The 18,054-nt window shown below is 41.1% G+C and overlaps 1 long non-coding RNA gene across 2 annotated transcripts in view; it reads left to right on the forward strand.

The window, feature by feature from the left end:
• Positions 1-17,776, forward strand: part of LOC110477687 (uncharacterized) — a 44,140-nt gene extending 26,364 nt beyond the window's left edge. Inside the window, exons 2-3 of one of the 2 annotated variants that reach the window (XR_014949239.1) lie at positions 7,831-13,953; positions 15,605-17,776. This is a non-coding gene — a long non-coding RNA (uncharacterized LOC110477687). The remainder of the gene's footprint in view (positions 1-7,830; positions 13,954-15,604) is intronic. The other variant, XR_002466622.3, reaches the window with a different exon arrangement.
• The last annotated feature ends 278 nt before the right edge of the window (positions 17,777-18,054 follow it).

The raw sequence follows: 18,054 nt of genomic DNA on the forward strand, positions 1-18,054 counted from the left end.
ACTGAGACACAATAGATGCCTAACCTACCTTGTTTGGGATTCAAAAGCCTAATGAAAAACAAAACCATAATAGCCTTTAGGGCTGAAACTGTGTCTGTATCATTATTTCTGCTCCACCACACCCATAAATTAATATATGAGATTAATTTTATTTTTAAGAATTAAATATGCTATTTAGATGTGTTAGTGTGCTGAGATTTAGGAGCGGAATGCTCTGAAAGTTTTTCAATCAGTATGCCAATTTATCTGCAAAACTACAGCATTGATAAGAGATAAAAGTTTAAAAAATGTTATTTTCTGCAGTTTTTATTAGCTAATGGGAAGTAATCCTCCACAGCAACTACTGTAATCAAATTTCATTTGAATGTATCCTAAACAGATGAGTGAAAAGAGAAAAATACTGTTTTAAAGGGAAGAATATCACACTTTATTCCATTATTTCTCATTGCCATATCTCAAAGTGGTTTTGGATTGTATCATAATTAAGGAAACACAAATTAGATTAAAATATTCTCTGATAAATGCGGTGTAATTTAGGATGAGTTTTACAGGTAGAACTCCACAATCATATTATTATTAGTGATGGAAAATGAAAAGAAATAAGTTTTTTTTAAAAACCTTTTTTTCTGTACCAGTGTGGGTGCTCCTGTTTGGAGTATCAGCATGACAATGAACTGTGAAAATTCCCTTGATTTACCACCCCCATGTTATATAAAGTATTCTTGGTCTTGAAGGACTCGGTGTCAAAATCGCACATCCAGTTTTCTGGGCTTTTTGAATTGTTTTTCCCAGTTACTTTCCTGTTACATGCTGAAATCAGTCTCTATCATCAAAGTTTGGAGAAGGTTAAGAGGGCAAGAGTCTGATGCTTGCCATCCCTCAGAATTTAAGGATTTTCTGATTTCAAAGTATTTAGTCATCATGTGATCTAACAAGATTCTTTTCACCTTCTTGCTTTAAAATGTGTCACACAATTTAAACTTACAAACAAGTGCAGCTTACTATGGAGGTCAGTAATCACAAATTCTTTTGAAATGGGTATTACAGTTGGAACCACATCTCGTCATCCTAGGTACCAACAGATTTGGTAGTCGTGCACAGGAAGAATCAAGAGGCTCTTTTTATTAAACTTGCTATTAATAAACTGCATTCCTTAAATCAGGCTCAATACAGAGTATTTGCAGCAGATTCGTAACTGCTGGCCTTTCTTAATCATCTGTATAAAACAGAAATTGATCTAAAAATTTCAAGAATGAAAATTGGTTATTTGAATAGTATTTTATTTTCATAAAAGATAACTATAATTATACACTGCAATACTTTAAAAGGTCAAAAGCAGAATACAGAAGTCCTATGAAAATGTGTAAAATGACACTATGTGGGCTGTAAGGTACAGGGCCTTGCTTACATGAAAAGACCTTATCTTTGAGTGATCTCTGCTCTGAAAATGCTTTGCAGCTGATATGATTAGTCAAAAAAAATTATTTCTTTTGTAGCCCATGTAGAGAGATATTATATACATGCTCACATCCAGCTTGGGTTTGCTGTGAGCTTATAGTAATCAACACCTTGGAAAAGTAGAAGAAAAACATGACAAAAATAGATAAAATGCTGCAACGTAGAATCAGTTGGCTTAGACTGGAATAATTTGGCACAAACATAGTGTGTTTATTTTTAATCCTTTTCAGTAAACCTTTTCAGACAACATAAACCATTTTTTTTATTTAAAGACTTGCCCTGTAGTTATACACCCAAGTGACTTAATGTACAAAATATAAGACATAATTGTGAAAATCCTTTGAAATTTATATTTAAAAGAAATTTGTTCTTACGCAATTGAATATTATAATTTTATTCTGTGGATTCCTTATAAGGATTTCTTTTTATTTTCAACATTCTATTAACATTAAACCTGCAACTTTCTGCTTCTTCTGGAGTATTATTTCATCACTAAAACTACGGTGCTCCCATGACTGAGAAATGTATAGAGAAATTCTTTTTTTCTCTACTTGCTATATTTCCCCTACTTGCTACAATAATTTTGAAGCTTCCAAAATTATTTTCTAAACTGTACATAACCCTGAAATATTTACTCAGGAGATGACACGAATCAGGGCAAGACAGTACCTCTGAGGAGAGAGAACATGCACACATACATCCCATCAAGTATATTATTCGTGCATCCAGAGACACAGGAAGCCTCTGTATAAACAGACGTGTGGAGAAGCAGGGAGGTAAAAAATAAAAAACCAAAGGAGACAGAAGAGTCAGCAGGAAAGGCAGAAAGGCAATGCCACTGCTTCCCAGGCAGGGCAGGGCTCCAGGGTGGGTCCTCACAATGGCATTATGCATCGCCTACTGCACAGAGATAGGACGCTTTCTAAGTGAAGAAGAAAGCTAACATGAATTTTAACTTAGATCCATAAATAATTTGCCTTACTCCTGAGTTTTGAGCTGTTTGCCACAGGTAAATAGAAATGGCCAGCTCCAGCAGGGCACACTGCCTCCCCAGCCCCAGAGAAGAGCTGGGGGGGGGATCCTGGGAGGGGGGCTGTGCCTTCTCCTGTGTTCATCAGCTGCATGAAAATCATGACTGTAACAGCAATAATTTTATTTCTTGGGCTTCTCTAACTCTGATGTAAACTGGGAGATAAATTGTTTGAAATGTTTGTTTCAATTTTTTTTAGTTTATAAGTGCTACCAATTTTTCTTTAAAACATGTTTTTAAATACTTAAGAACTAGGAAGGTCTATAGCAGATAGCACAATGGGGAAGGAGACCCACAGTGATACAGTGAGTAAAGTCAAGAGATACTGAGATACTTCACTGATTTCTGGGTAGCACTCTATTTGTGTGTGTTTTCCTTTTGTGTTTCATGGTGACTAATAGGGTTCCTTTTTCTCATTCTAAATTTTCTTATGAATTAGACATTCAGCTTCTGCATTTTAACATTCAACAGTATTTTTCAAGTTGGAGTATTCAGAGATGCATCTTAAAAAGCAGGCTTCAAAACTATATCACATGCCTTAAATCAGAGCCCCTCTTTTCTGCTCACAAATGTTGATATCATCTGTAGAAATGCATTTTTATGCCATATGAGGATATCACATTCAGCAAAAACCAGTACTGCCCCAGAGTACATAACTCATGTCGCTCACAGGTAATGCCCCAGCAGAGTCTTTGTTCTTGGCTGGGTTCTTGTCCCACTTCATTCTTTGCTCCCTGAATTTTCCTCTGCCTCAGCCAAGTTAAATCCTGCCCCTTCCCACACTCAGTGGCTCACTCCTCAGTCTCTAAAGACGTTTGGGGCTGCTTTGTGCAGCTGCAGCCTGTCCCTTGTGTACCCAGGAGCTCAGGGCTGCGCTGGGTGAGCAGCGTGAGCTGCCGGCGCACCTGGGCCAGCACGGAGAGGGCTGCCCGGGTGAGCAGGAAGGCAGTCGTGCAAGAGATCTTACTTGCACATGCACTTACATCCTGAGCTTCACTAGTTGAAGCAGTAATAGGCAGGTTATAGATGAGCAATACCTTTCTTTGCAAACATTTGCCTTATGGAGAAGAGATTGATTTTTCTTGCGTCCTCAGAAACAGGATCTAGTGCTCCACAAAACTGTATGTGAGCTCGTAAGAAACAGGTTTAGTTTAAAACAGGATTATTAACAGGCAGCTCCAACTTCATAAAAATTGCTGGTTTACAAAATTATTACAGGTAAGAAAAAGTAATGCAAAGTGCACTAACCTGTAGTCATACTGGGGCTGAAGATCTCAACAGATGAAGGCCAGCTCCTGAAGGCAGTTAGTGTAAAATAACTTGCCTCGACTGTTCTTGATTAACTCCCATTTGAAGGCACAAAGACATTCTTTTCCTAGTCAACTAGCAGGCATTAAAAAAATTGAATAAGCTAATGGAGAAACACAGGGAAAAAAAATGTGTCCTTAGAAGGAGCTCCTCTTACATGGGGAATGTGAAGTGCATTACTTTATGTGCATTATTTTTCCGATGTAGTTTAGTAAAAGGAAAAGGTAAAAATTGTCCTCAAACTTAGTGTGGCAGCTCTCCCAGGACATCAGCAGGTTGAGGAGGCTGAATTCCTTGGGCTGGTGCTGCCCCAAGTGCAGGCAACAGCAGGAAGAGGCAGAGAGCACTGGGAGCACTCACATCCCAGCTGCATCTCAGCCCGGTCTGTAGAGATGCAACCTCAGAAGCATAGGTTTGCCTGTGACCTCTGAGGGTTATGACAAGCTTAGAACCTGTAATCTGCCTCCCAGCAGTGCCCCAGTGCCACTCTGGACGGGGTAACAGGCTTCAGTGCATGAGCAAAGGAATCTCTCTTTTCTTTCCCGAAGTCCATCTGCAACCCTCAGTCTGAGGCTGAGGCACAGGTGTGATAATAGTTTCACTGAAAGATTTCTGCTGGGAGCAAGGTAAGGACTGTCATTTCCCTAATGCCACTGCCTTTTAGAAGAGTTTATATATAGCAAGCGCAGTATCATCTCTTTGGGGTTTTTTTGTTTTGTTATTAAATTGCACACGAGCTAACAACTGAAATGTAAATTAATTTTGCTGCAGATTTAGCTTTGAGTGCATGAGCCTGTGTTGTGCTCCGTGAGAGAGCGAGCAGCGGTGTTTGACTCGGTGGGTGGGTGCACTCTGACAGGTTTGGTGTGCACACCAAGGTCTGGCTCTGCTGTGACCGAGCCGGTGCCCCGCTGGGTGCCAGCCTGCTCACCAGTGGCCTGAGGAGCCTGAGCTCTGCTGTGACACATCACAGCTCTCACAGTGCAAACCAGCTGTGGGTACAGAAAGTTTTTCCCACTGACATTCAGATTAGCTCAAAAATATTGTGAAAGAGCATGATAGTGTGGCCAAGGGGAAAAGCAGGAAAGTTGCCCCTTTGGAGAATGGTGGATCTTAATAAGGGACACAAGGGAAAGCACTCCAGTTTTCATACAGCTCTACTCCTCCTTAGGGAAAGAATCACCATTCAGCTGCCTTTAGAGAAATACATGATTTTGTGAGGTGCTTTAATGTTCAGCCATCATGATGCAAAGCAGGGGGTGCCCCCACCCATGCCCCAAGCACACCCAACTCCCTGGCCCAGCTCAGTGGTGCCCACTGCATGGCTGGGGCTCGAGCCCTGCTGTGCCCACCACCAATCTAACCTAACTGATCAGGACACCTTTCCATTAAAAATATCCTGACGTATGAAGTTCAAAATAACTGTGTTGTTATTGTAAAGAACAGGGTGTTTATTAATGAGTGAATGATGATACTAATAAATTCTGATATATCATTATTAAAGAATTTGCCAGCACATTCTGAATGAAATTTTCTAAAAAATGCAATGAACTGAGCTGGAAAGAGTAGAAGGTGTATTTAATCTTTCTTTTCCTTTGCTGTTATGCTTAAGCAGGGTGATGAATCAGAAAAAGACACAATTCAAAGACCCACATGGCCTTGTCTGTGCCTTACACACCATAAAGAACTGATGGCCAGCACTGGAAGGTGCTGCAGCTTTGCAGAAGGACGAGAATTCATTGATACATCCTTAAAGTCATACCTCAATGTTAATTTCTGAAGAATAAAGTCAAGAAGAACCAGTATAAATTCAGAGGCAGTTTAGTGTGACTGAAGCCAAGAGAAACTGATGTGTGATTTAAAGAGCCCATAAAAGCAGACAACTGGCTTTAGAATCTATGGAAAGCAATAAAGCAGTTAAAAATTCTCCCAGTTGCAATGCCTATAGATTTCCTTATCTTAAATTCTTTGGCTAAGCCCCTGGAGCAAATTGCAGGGCACGTGATGGGAGTTTTGTCTTTCAGCCGGGGCTGGGGCAGCTCCGGCCTCTCTCCCTGACCCCCTCGGCGCAGCGGCTCCGCTCTAGGGGAGCTTGTCTTGGCGGCAGTGTCTAGACATTCCCAGCTACTATCCTTCCTGACAGTCTCATGCCAGTGGTAATTTAAAAATTGTTTGGGATAGGCTGTGCCTCATAGACACAGGGAGCCAGTAATAACCCCCAGTTCAGTGACCCTGGTTGGATCATCAAACAGACGGTACAGGCAGGCTCAGTTCAGCCTTGGGTCAGGAATCATGACCTCCCCTGACCTTTTTTGTAGATTTAAAATTGTTTTGAGAAAGAGAAGAATAGAAAAGGATACAACTCCAGGCAATTCTGGAAAGCGGTCCAGCTTCCTGTACTGTACACATGCATATAAGTAACATGTTTAAACAGATGCAGCTCTGGCAGGCCTGAAAAATTAGGATTTAGCTACTTTGTGCATTTTTTTTCTAATAGAGTGCACATTGCTTCTATTTACTTTGAAAACTTTGAAGTTAAAAGACACTGTATGAAAATATTATCTTCACTACATTTACTAGCAAATGCAAAAAAAGCAGGTAAATTTATTTCAGAAAATTACAAATAAGATAAGCAAACAAAAATCACTCTATGTGGGATTTTTCAGATGTGTCATAGAAAACTGGTGTATCAGCAGTGTGTACCAGATGAAAAATAACAACACTGAGATTACTAGACAAATTACCTTGTAAGAGTAATATGCATACAAACATAGGCTGGTTGGTTTTCAAAGGTTTCCTTTGTGTTCATAGTATTCACAGTCACAACCAATAAAAGAAAATATACTGGCACTCTCTTTGTGGTTTTGGTTTTGGATTGCATAATGGTGACTAATATTTTCTCAAAACCTACTTTATAGTGTTTACTTAGCAGAATTTTCATGCACTATACCTGGAAATTATGAAATGTACTTTGTGTGCTTCCAAAGGGTTGTGAAGGCTTACGAAGAGGTTTTCCAGTTTATGGAAAGAGAGCAGAAATTGTTTCTCTCTCCTCTCTAGGCTTTTATATGGGCTGGTACAGATCAGAAACACGTCAGCCAGGAGAGAGAAGGGAAGAGTAAAATTACAGGAGCTCTCCAAGAAACATAAAAGTATCAAGTGGGAAAATGAACTGCAAGCTCCAAAATGTCATAGGATTTTACAGGGGCAAACTCAGTTTAACAACACCAAGGACATCAATGCTTTTGCTGTTTTACAAAAGAAAAACATGTACATTTCTGTTCCAGCAATAAGACTATCAGCGAAGCTCAGTGCTGCTGGGGCATGGTGGGGCCCTGGGAATTGGGCAGCTCCCAGGCACAGCAGCCTGTTCCCAGCCATCCCAGCAGCATGATCAGCTGCCTTCTGACCCTGTGCAAGCCACCAGCACTGTCCTCGCTGCTGTACACAGCTCCAGCCCAGAGCACAGGTAGCCCCTGGAGCTCCTGGTCTTGAAGGGAATACCCCTTGAAAACAGGCCAGGAGTTCTTCCTGTGTCAAAGTTCTCTCTTCCGACTCTCATCAAGCACTGGCAGCTATCCCTGTACTTATACACAGCCAATATCTACATCTTCCATGTAGATTCTCAGATTGTCTCCTAAAGTTTTGGAGACACACACTGATTATATTTTTTGTATTGATTTGATCTAATCATGGGAGCATAAGAAGGAAGAGTCCTACAGGTGCATCCATAATTTCCTAAGCCAGTCCTGGCAAGATGAAACTTTTGCAGTATAAACCACTTTTAGAGGGCTATTCCTTCACAGAATTCCTTTGTTTTACTAGAGGTGTTGGCCACTGTTCTCACAGTCAGTTTAAGCAAATTCTGTAAAAGCCAACTCCTGGGTAAAATTCTTAGTCTTACAATTTCCACAGACCAGGACAAGAAAGGGGTTGTAAGGCCTGATGTCATCTCCAAGTAAGCAGAGAAACAGTATTTGCTTGCCAGAAGCTATTCATATTGAAAATCCTTTATCATTTTTTTTCTTCTCCAGACTTCCCTGGCAGCAGCAGTCACTGGAGAAGAGCAAATAGGAGAAGGAGGTGATTCCACTAACTTGCCTTTCCTAGCACACTATCTGCCATGGGCCTGACTCTGCTCAGTCTTTATGATGCAGAGCTCACTCAGCAAAAACCTTTGCTATCACTTTTTAATCAGTAATGGCAATTTAAAACAGTAGTTGTATGGTTTCTCTCCACCCTGTTTAAAGTATCCCAGCTCCAGCCTTGCCCTTTGATGCCAGGGTATGTGCTCATTAGGATGTGCAATGACAGTAAACCAACCCAGGCTCACAACTCACATTGACTGAACACAGCAAAAAGTTCTGGTTCCCAGGGACTCCTGGAAGCTGCAAATTATTAAAGATTACCTAAAATTATTGTTCTCTATGCACCCGAAGATAAAGTCGTGCTATCTGAGACAAGCACCACAGGAACAGCCCACCTCAGAACTTGTGCTACAAAGGTGCTTTCATATCTTGAGACCTGAAGATACTGTCCTGCTTAAATGGGAGTCAGAGGAGAAAGCAACAGATTTCTAGAGGCTAAAGTGATCATGGAATTGTGTCAGGGGACTTACACTGGACTGTGTCAAGCTGCAGCCCATGGGATAGCCAGCACTTTCCCATAAAAGGTAAAGAAATCTGAAAACCATCAGTAAAAGAGGAAAATCAGTTTTGAGTGAGATACCTCCACATATGAGGCCACAGCACCATGTGCTCAACAGGGTTTGCAGGGGACTGACAGCCTGTGACTGCAGACAGAGAAACATGACCCAGAGCAAGAGGAGCAGCAGTGCTGTGGCAGGGACTGGCTGGGGGACACAGCCCAGCACAGGACCCTCAGCCCCACACACTCCCAGGCATCTCTCCCAGTCTCTCTGGGTTTACATCTCTCATGTTATGCTGGAGGTTTCCCTCTGTGTCTGCATCAGTAGCTGACTGAAACACAAACACTTAGTCTTTAGAGCACCCAAACAATAGGAGTTATGATGGCTCTGGAATCTACAGTGTTACTGGTGCTAATAATTAGTTACTGTAATTTAAATAAAATATTAGTAGTGTAAATAATTAAATCTGCATTAAAACATGCATCAGGAGACAAGGCAACAAAAAGAAAATAGCTTCTAAAACTTAACATCAAATTGATTAAATTTTAAGGCCTGAATTTCTGCTTCCTATGGGGGCTGGTATGGGAGAGTGAGGGTAGAGCCAGCTAGATGCTCTTGTGTTTCTATGGCAACGGTGGGTTTCAAGTAGCCTCTGCTATTCCCTATGATTGTGAAAATCACTACACAGTGTATAAAGTGGCCAAGAGAAGCAACAGCCAATAAATGCAGAAAATCCTTAAATCAAAGAGACACAGAAATAAGAGATGGAAACAACCTGTTAGACCATCTTGTTCATTCCCTGAGGCCCTGAGCAGTATTATTAACAGTCTCAAGAACCTTCAAAACCTCTAAAAATTCCATCCAAGACACATGTAAAAACTTACTGAAAGACAGAGCAATATCTCAGGAAGATATAAAAGATCTTTCTAATCTGCTTTCAGTAGGTGTTTTTTGCACTGTACTGAGCATGCTGAGATATCAGGTTCTCCAGCATTTGAGAAATGGGATGCAGGGGAGAGATTTCATGGTATTACTCACCATAACACAGGTACTTTTGCCAAAGATAAAACATCCTATAAAAACATCTTGACAGCTATATCCCTCCAAATTCTCCCCTCCTTGCCACAGAACAGATTTCTGTACCCTAAAAACAGAAGAATTTTTTTTAAGAACCTGTCTATACATTCAGGTGGTAGTTCCAGGTGTCCCATTGTTAAGTTGCAGAATAAACTTAAAATAGAAAGAAGATATTTTAGATAAGCATTTTTTGTGACAGGTATAGCTCCCTTCCTTTTCTTTTGCAGTGAGGGCGAAGAGAAGGATTAGTCTGAGTTAAAATTCATGAGACTCTGTCAGGAAGACAGAAAGAATGCTCACACATACAAAAGAATCCTGGGTATCAGACTCTGCAAAAGTACATGTATTCCACTCTCAAAAAAAAAAAAAATCATATGTATTATTCAGATGATATGAGACTGGAGAAATGTACCTAGTCTTGTTCTCAGTATTGCAAAGCACTTTAAGATATACAGGTAGAAGCCAGTGTCCTCCCACCCAGAGTGTTTTACACCTACCAGCCCCAATAATTGCACTGACACAAAACTGTGCTGCTCCAGAGTAATTCACTAAAGTGAATAGCATTAATACAGGTTTGCTCAGGTTAAAGGAAGATGTATCTTTTCCATAGGGATTTTATGTTGTCTTCAGGCAGAGCTATGACTACAGGTATGATTTCAGCAGCAGCAGAGATATATCCTGAAGAAATATAGAAATATCTGTGAATATAGATATATCCTAAAGGACTGCTACCTTCACCTTGGCATTGGATTGTTGCTGTGCTATGTAACACAGTAACCCAGGCAACTGCAGTTCATCTGTAGCTACATATTTGCTGTAATGGGGCATATGTCACCAAAAGTTTGAGAAGAGGCTAAATATTGGGAAGATGAGGTAAGGGCAGGACTGTTTCTCCTTCCCATGCTTACCTGTCAATCCCAGCCTCTCCTGAACTGCTAGAGCTCAGCAGCAGGCTCATGCTGTTTTCCAATGGTCTGCACTTCTCCAATCTTGCCTCAGATGCATCCCTTTCTTTCCCAGCCTGACAAGGGCTAGCAAGGAAAAAGCAACTCATATCTGGAGCAGGAGATGTTAAAAGAGTTCTTCTGTAGCTGCTGATCCAAGCTATTTTAATCTGTCAGCAATTGGGTGAGGAGGAGGAGTAACGCTCAGCAGCTGACACAGAAGTGCTGGTATCTTTGCAAATGCTTTATTTTCTTGCAACCATCTATTGATAACACTTGGGCTCTCAAGAAAAGATGTCTCATCTCATATTTTTATTTCCATGTTTTATCCCATTGCTGTTCTTTACAAGTGTGGGACCCTGATTATGTTAATATTCAGGACAGTTTCCTCTTTTGATAAAAAGATGTGGACTTTGAAGCTAGCATAGCCTGGAATCCCATTACCAGGCTAGTTGCATTCCCAGTGGAAATGGGTCTTATTTTGTTTACAGACAAAAAAATAAAAAAGTGGTATAATCTATTATCCCAATGCCATTGTTTACATTAATTTATCAGCTGCTTCCAAGGAGCAATGGAGTTCAAGAGCATTACAAAACAGTGAGAACCCATCCTGGATTGAGTTACTGAAAGAATTACAGCTGACTCTAAGAACTCCTTGAAATGACTCCAGGGGAACTGCAGACAGTGGGCTGTATTATTTAGCAGAATAAAGGTGAAGATACAGGGGATACTTGAGACCAAGAAGGCAGTGTCAGCAAGTCTACCACAAGCATCAGCTCCAGTTGTACTAGCTGGAATCCCAAATGTTAAACTCAAAGTAAACCAGTCTGCTGAAACCAAAGTGATTTTTATTCTTTCTTCTCCAACATGTAGCAACATATTGGACTGTCAGATATACCCTTTGCTTACTGTTTTATCAGTACCTTCCTTATAATCATTAGTCCAAAAGGTGTAAAAGCATTTGAGTTAACAAATAAAGTCACAATATATTTCTGGCATCTCATAGGCAGAAAATGAGGATATTTGCTGGACATTATTCTCTAGAGTCCTTATAACTAGCTAAAGTCACTGAGCATAGGATGCAAAAAATAAATGAAAATGTTTCATTCAATTCTGATGCTTATTTACTATTGAGATACTTCACAACTCTCCCATTCCAAGCAGAAGTGGTGAAATTCCTTTTCAAGACAGATGCAATATTTTCTTGACTAGTATCAAGTAGAGGCAGCACTCTGTTATCAACAGTGCTGAATGAATCTCCTGTCTGTAATTAGCTAATAACGCATAAGAGTCTTATGCTCTGTTAGTGGGAGAGCTTTATTGCATTGTGGGTAGCAACAGTGGGCAGAGTTTTCCCATTTCACACATACTTGTATCTCTTGGCTTGATATTTCTGCACTTGGTCAGTTTGTGGAGCACTATATGAAATTTAGTCAGATGAGTTTCTTTTACTGCCACTGTGTGAGGGTAGTTCTCAGCCTCTTGAGAAAATCTACAGAGAGCAATAAAACCAGATTGTCCAAACAAGCTCAATAATTGGGTCAAAGCACTATTAGGGGGTTCAAAATAATTTTTTGCTCAATGTTTTTTATGAGTAGTTGGTCTATGCACCAAAGGGCAGCACCTGCCTCCCTGCACCTTTCTGAGGCTGCAAAGTACAGGTCCTTCCCCAGGAGCCTCTCTACTCCTTGTTTCCTGCACAGCCCCACTCCTCTGAGCTGGTCCTGCTTTGGGAGACCCCAGGGGTTTTCAGAAAAGTGAGAAGATATTTTACTCCCCCTTCTTATTGACACAATTATCTGACTGGGCCATCCTGCTGAGATCAATCTCTACTTTACTGGGGTGGGGTATCTATTCAATGCTTAGTTTCATGGAATAGAGCTAGGCTGACTGCTCAGATCTGTGCTGCTATTGTGGTGCTGGCTACCCCCTGCCACACCCACAGAAATCCTTCCAGATTCAGTGCACACGTTCTGGCATGCCATCTGATCCAAATTAAAGCTGGTCTGCACTGCGTTCCTAGCTCAGCACTAAATTCCAGCTGTGGTCAGCCACTAAGATTGTTACACCTAGTCTCTAATTTGAATGCATTTTACATTTCAATATATTATGTCTGAAAGTTAAAAATGTCCACAAAAGGTGGACTTTTCCTGTTTCATCAAGTCAAACTGCAGTGCAGTCAGCCTACAGAAATTCAAGATTTGATGCAAATTGTCTTCTCTGCTGCCTAGCTGAGAAAGCAGAATCCCAGCCAGAGGGCTGAGTGGCCACAGACATGGGACCTGTCTGCCACCAGGACAGAGCTCTTCAGTGATGCTGCTGAGATCCACTGGGCTGTATCCTGGGGTGGGGTCCACCTCTAGCCCACCAGGATGTAGTTGTTCACAAGTCAAAGACTCAGCAGCTTATGGCAGCTTTTTGAATCTGGAAAAGTTGAAAGCACTGAGAAAACACCTTGGCTGATCTACAGGTGCAAACTGATTGCCAATGTGGCTTTAGAAGCAGATTCCACACGCTTGTACAGGCACTCAGTCTGACAGCTTCAGGTCAGATTTTTATAACAACAGGAAGCTCCAGACACCAAGTCTAGGTAAGGCAGAGTTAAACTAACACACAGGTGTTAAACTAACTCCCAGGTGTATCTGTGGGCAGTATGTCAGCCTTCTCCAGTGTTTCCCTCTCCCTGCTGCCCAGAGCATAAATAAATAATAAAGAATAAACAAAATATGTGGTGATCATCCTGCATCAGCCTTCACACCCCCCTCCCTGGTCAGGTGGAGGTCAGGAGAACAGTTGGCATAAACTGCCCGTAAAATGCTGAGACAGTGGCCAGATCTTGCAAATCTTGGAGGGATGAGTATAATGATGGCATCTCCAAGAGAGTCCTTCTTCCCACTTCTCCTCACCTGTGCTCTATAGGTACTAGCTTTTCCAGAGCTGGAGGGAGATAAAAGGCTCTTTTCCAGCACGAGTACCTCACTGGGTGCTGCAGTTCAGTGCAGTGCTAAGCCTGCTGGGCACGTGGCTGACCAGCCCCAGACAAACTCTTCCCAGTCCTTGGACTACCCTGACAGACAATCTGCAGCATCACTTGTACAAAAACAGGAGGAGCAAGTGCTCCCTCCCTGTGCAGCCCCTGACAAAGCCAGGCAAAGCTCCTGGATCTGCTGACTGAAGAGGTGTGAGGTCAAGCACAGGAGCTGCCCATCCAGCCAGATACCTTCTCCAATAACCTGCTCAGTGGAGGAGGCACCCAGGTCCAACACCAGCTCATTTGACTTTGCAGGTGATTTTATCTCTATTTCAAAAAGAAATGACAGCTGTTTTGTTCCTTCACTCCCGCTGAATACTGTGGCTTATTCCCAGCAGGTGTGCAGGAGGGAAGATGATTTTCCATGACAGCAAGGCCAGAAGAACTACAGAAACTCTCTCCTCCTAAGCAGCTCACCAGTAACACTGAACAGTCCCAGAAGAGGGAAGCCAGCACGGTGGGTAATTCTCTGAGAGGAGGCATACATGGCAGTGGCAGCAGCAGCTGCTGCTTCTGCTTGTCCCATGCTGAGACTCAGGGTTGTGCACATTTCACAAGAGCAATCTTAGGGATTGAGAGAGTGATGTAAGGCAAGAAACAAGGCAGTTAGGACAAGGTTCTGGTTTCTGTAAGTATAAGTAAGCAACTTATAAAAATAATAGCAATTCTGAATGTTTCAAGAGACTAAATCAAACCCATAATATTTAAATAATAAAAATTGAGTTGTTTAAATTTTACTTAAAAACTATAATGAAATTGCTGCAATAGGTAGCTTTTGTTGAATGTCTGCAAATTATTCACATTGATCTGGTAATAATAGGATATGGACTGCTTTTCATCACCAGAGAAGCTGTAGTTATTAGTCAGTCTTAAGGTTGTTGGTTCAGTTCATTATTCTCAATTATGCTAATGGAAAAGCTGGTGTGGAGAAATGAGGCTGTTGATTCTCCTACAATTGCTGGAACCCAGGAGCACAAGGTACCTCCCCAGGTCTTTGCTCTTACCAGCTGTTTTTGTACAGCTGGTCAGAATGTCCTGGACCCATGGACAGGAAATACAGTTGCTTGTTTTTTTAAAAAAGTAAAATATGTTCTAAAGCAAGCAGCCACAATCATCCTTAGCAGTACCCGCACCTCACCTTTTTCTAAGCTATACTGTTGAGCTTATCTAGGAAGCAGCTGAAATGAAAATATCCAAGTCAGGGAAACATTTGTTTCACTAAAATATTCCCTGTTTGCAGGCAAAATTCTTTGAATGGAACAAGTTGTTCACGTGCTGTTGTGGAGCCAGGAATAAATGAGCACTCATGCAGGTAGTCAGCAGCTCTGAACATCATTCACTGTTTGTCACTAGGAAAGGTTCAGGATTTGGCTCACTTACCTTGTGCCATGAGCTAAGCCTCAGGACACAGCAAACAGTGACAGGTGACTGTAAATTGCCTGCAAAAAGACATCACATTGAATTCTGTGGGTCATTTGCAACTAGACAGATTATGTCATGAGTTGAATTCAGTCTACTGAATAATAGCCATGTCCTTTCACCACTGGGCAAGGGGCAGACAACAACAATTAAAAGCAGACAAAAATACAGGCAAATAAGCAATTTTATAATGTTGCATTTCTATCAGTAGGTTACAAGGCAAGGCACATCAGGATTTAAAATGGGTCAGAAAAAATGACAAAACCCAAAATAATGCAGAGAGAAATACATAAGTTAGGCAGTGATGCAGAAGAAAGCATGGTGTGGTGTGTAAAATGTCTCTCTACAACTGGCACAAACTGCAGTGAGGATGGTTAGGGGTGAGATGGCACCCACAGGACAAACCATGGGACAAAGGCTGCAGTGAAGGTAGACAACAGACCAAACTGAACTGGAAGAGACTGTTTCAAGAGTTTCAACAACGGCCAAAATCTCCTCTACCAGTGTACATATATATATATATATATATATATATATATACACACACACATATATACACTTCACGTACTCCCAGATTAGAACTTAATATTCCGCTACACTTCCCTTCTTAGAGCTGCTCCTATTTGCATTACTAAAATGAGGACAGTACAGCTTTTATTTTTTTTATTTTTTTTTTTTACTCGTGACAGGGGCACCACCTAACGGCCACTGGATCCCCGGCTTTGCTTCCCTGCAGTTTCCTCCCAGCTGAAATTACAGCTAGCAGAGAAGAAATCCAACCGTTCAACTGAGCTACCAGTTACTAATCCTGAAATTCGGCAGGACTGATCAGGGCACCTGACATTCCACATCCATGCACACCCACACGCTCTGAACGCAGGACTGATCTGCAGGAAGAAAACGAAGCTCCCTGAGCCACGGGACCCTGATGGCAACGGGCACAAGCAGGGACGGCTCTGGCCCCAGGGGCAGGGCTAGCACAGCAGCCTGAGAGCCGGAGGCCCGTGATCCGATAGCACTCTGTCCTAAACACTTTCTGCTTTTGTGGTTGGGCACCTGCAACACCATGAGCAGCACAGGTCAGAACCCCCTAATCGTTAGGATTGTTCACAGAATCTGTGATGTCCCCTGAAGACAGTGAATGTCAAGGACAGGGAGAGAAGAGCACTTCTTGTGCTGTTCTGAAATCCAAATACTTGTAGTTTATCTGTTTCAAGGAGTTGAATAACTATAATTTATTCAGATAAGTATAATGCCAATCACAATATTTACCAGCAGAATCTGTTACAAATACAGGGAGAGTGTGGAGTTAGGAGAGACAGTCTAAAGAGCAAGTTCTAGTAACACACCTAGGAAGAAATTTATTCTGTGCACGCTTCCCTTCAGCTTTAGATAAACCACTGGTTTATAGCATGGTCATGGGAAATTCAGAGATTCCTCATTTTCTGTGGACATTGGCAAGGCACAATTCAAATCCTGCAGGTTTGCCAGCTTGCTATACACACCTGTACAGGAAAGTTTGCCCCAGTTTAAAGTCCCTTTTAGGAACTACAGGGAAACTTATGCAACTAACCTAACAATTACACCAGTAAAATCACATGAGAAAAAGGGCACCATGAAAAACTTTGGGACACACTTTGGGACTTGGGAAGGAACACACTTTCTGAATAATTTCTCACAATAACTCATAAAAACTTTTAAAAAGTAATACTCTTTCTCCTTATGCTAATAGGGCAAGTCTAGCTCCAGGCAAATTATGAATTTGTGTAAATGTCACCTGTATAGCTGGGTGGAATTCTTCACCTGAACCAAAATGCTTCATACACAATACTCTTTTTCCATCCATGTGCCTAGACCTGCTTCAGCTTGTCATCTTTGCATAGTGATTGTTCTCCAATTACCTTGAGTTGTGGACAGCTTCTATCAGGATCACTAACTCCGGCATGAGTCTCTCTGAAAGTTTGATCATTTTCTAAAAATTTCAGTGGCTCTCTAAAAAGCAATCCCCCATCAATCTCACTTATTTAGCATGATAGACTAAGAAAGTGCTTTCATTTTAACATAGTCTGACATCCAGAACAAAACTTTCCATTTTCTTTTTCTTATAAATATGACAAATACTATTTAATCTCTGAGTATTACATAAAAAGAGGTGGGAAGTTTCTGTGGTGTTCTTTGTTTTCAGAGATCTACTTGTCAACCAAAAGTAAAAAAAAAAAAAAAAAAAAAACCAAAAAAAACCACCACAATTATTGCAGCAAGCACGGGCTCCTGGAATACAGAGCTAGTGCCAGAGATACTGCCACTAAGCATGTCCAAGCTGCTTGCTTTGTCACAAAACCTCCTTAGGAGCCAGATGCAGATAATTACCACCCAAGCTGATGAAAGTACAGTGTACCTCTTCTGCCTTTTCAAAAATGCCAGGCTTTGTTTGTTAGATTTGGCAAACAGGGACCTAACCCGATTTCAGCCTTAATAGATTAGCGGTGTGGGCAACTTGCTCTCTTTTTGGAAAAGAATAAGAGAAATCTTGAATGATATGACCTTCACTATAGTGCTACTAAATATAGCAAAATATAGCAAAATAAATATAGCAAAATATAGCTAAATATGGCAAAATAAATATGGCAAAGCATAATATAGCATAGCATAACATAGCATAGCATATATGGTACTATAGCATATTATGGCTATATAACTATAGCTATATTATAGCTATATAATATAGCTGTATTATAGCTACATTATAGCATAATACAACATAGCATCATATAACATAGTATAACATAACACAATATTTAATTGTTTTTACTGCCAACAGTATGTAAAATCTGCATGTGTCCTACGTGCACCACAGCAGCAGGCAGTGCTCTGTGCTGCTGCAGGAATCAGCTCAGGTTAGGTCACAGCAGGTCAGTAAATAATCTCTAAAGTACTGAATAATTCAAAGGGTAATTTGGTGGTCAATGAATGTCAGACCCTTGTAATTCCATAAATCATCTCTGCAAATAATCAATAACTTCCATTAAACAATGAATTTTACAGTTTCTTCATTGCCTGTAAGTCCCACATGAGTATGAATTTGAGGCAGGTAATTGTATATGCTCCAATAATTTTGATGATTTGCATAATAAGGAAG

The sequence above is a fragment of the Lonchura striata genome, chromosome 17 (assembly GCF_050655825.1).
Source record: "Lonchura striata isolate lonStrDom1 chromosome 17, ASM5065582v1, whole genome shotgun sequence".
NCBI lineage: Eukaryota > Metazoa > Chordata > Aves > Passeriformes > Estrildidae > Lonchura > Lonchura striata.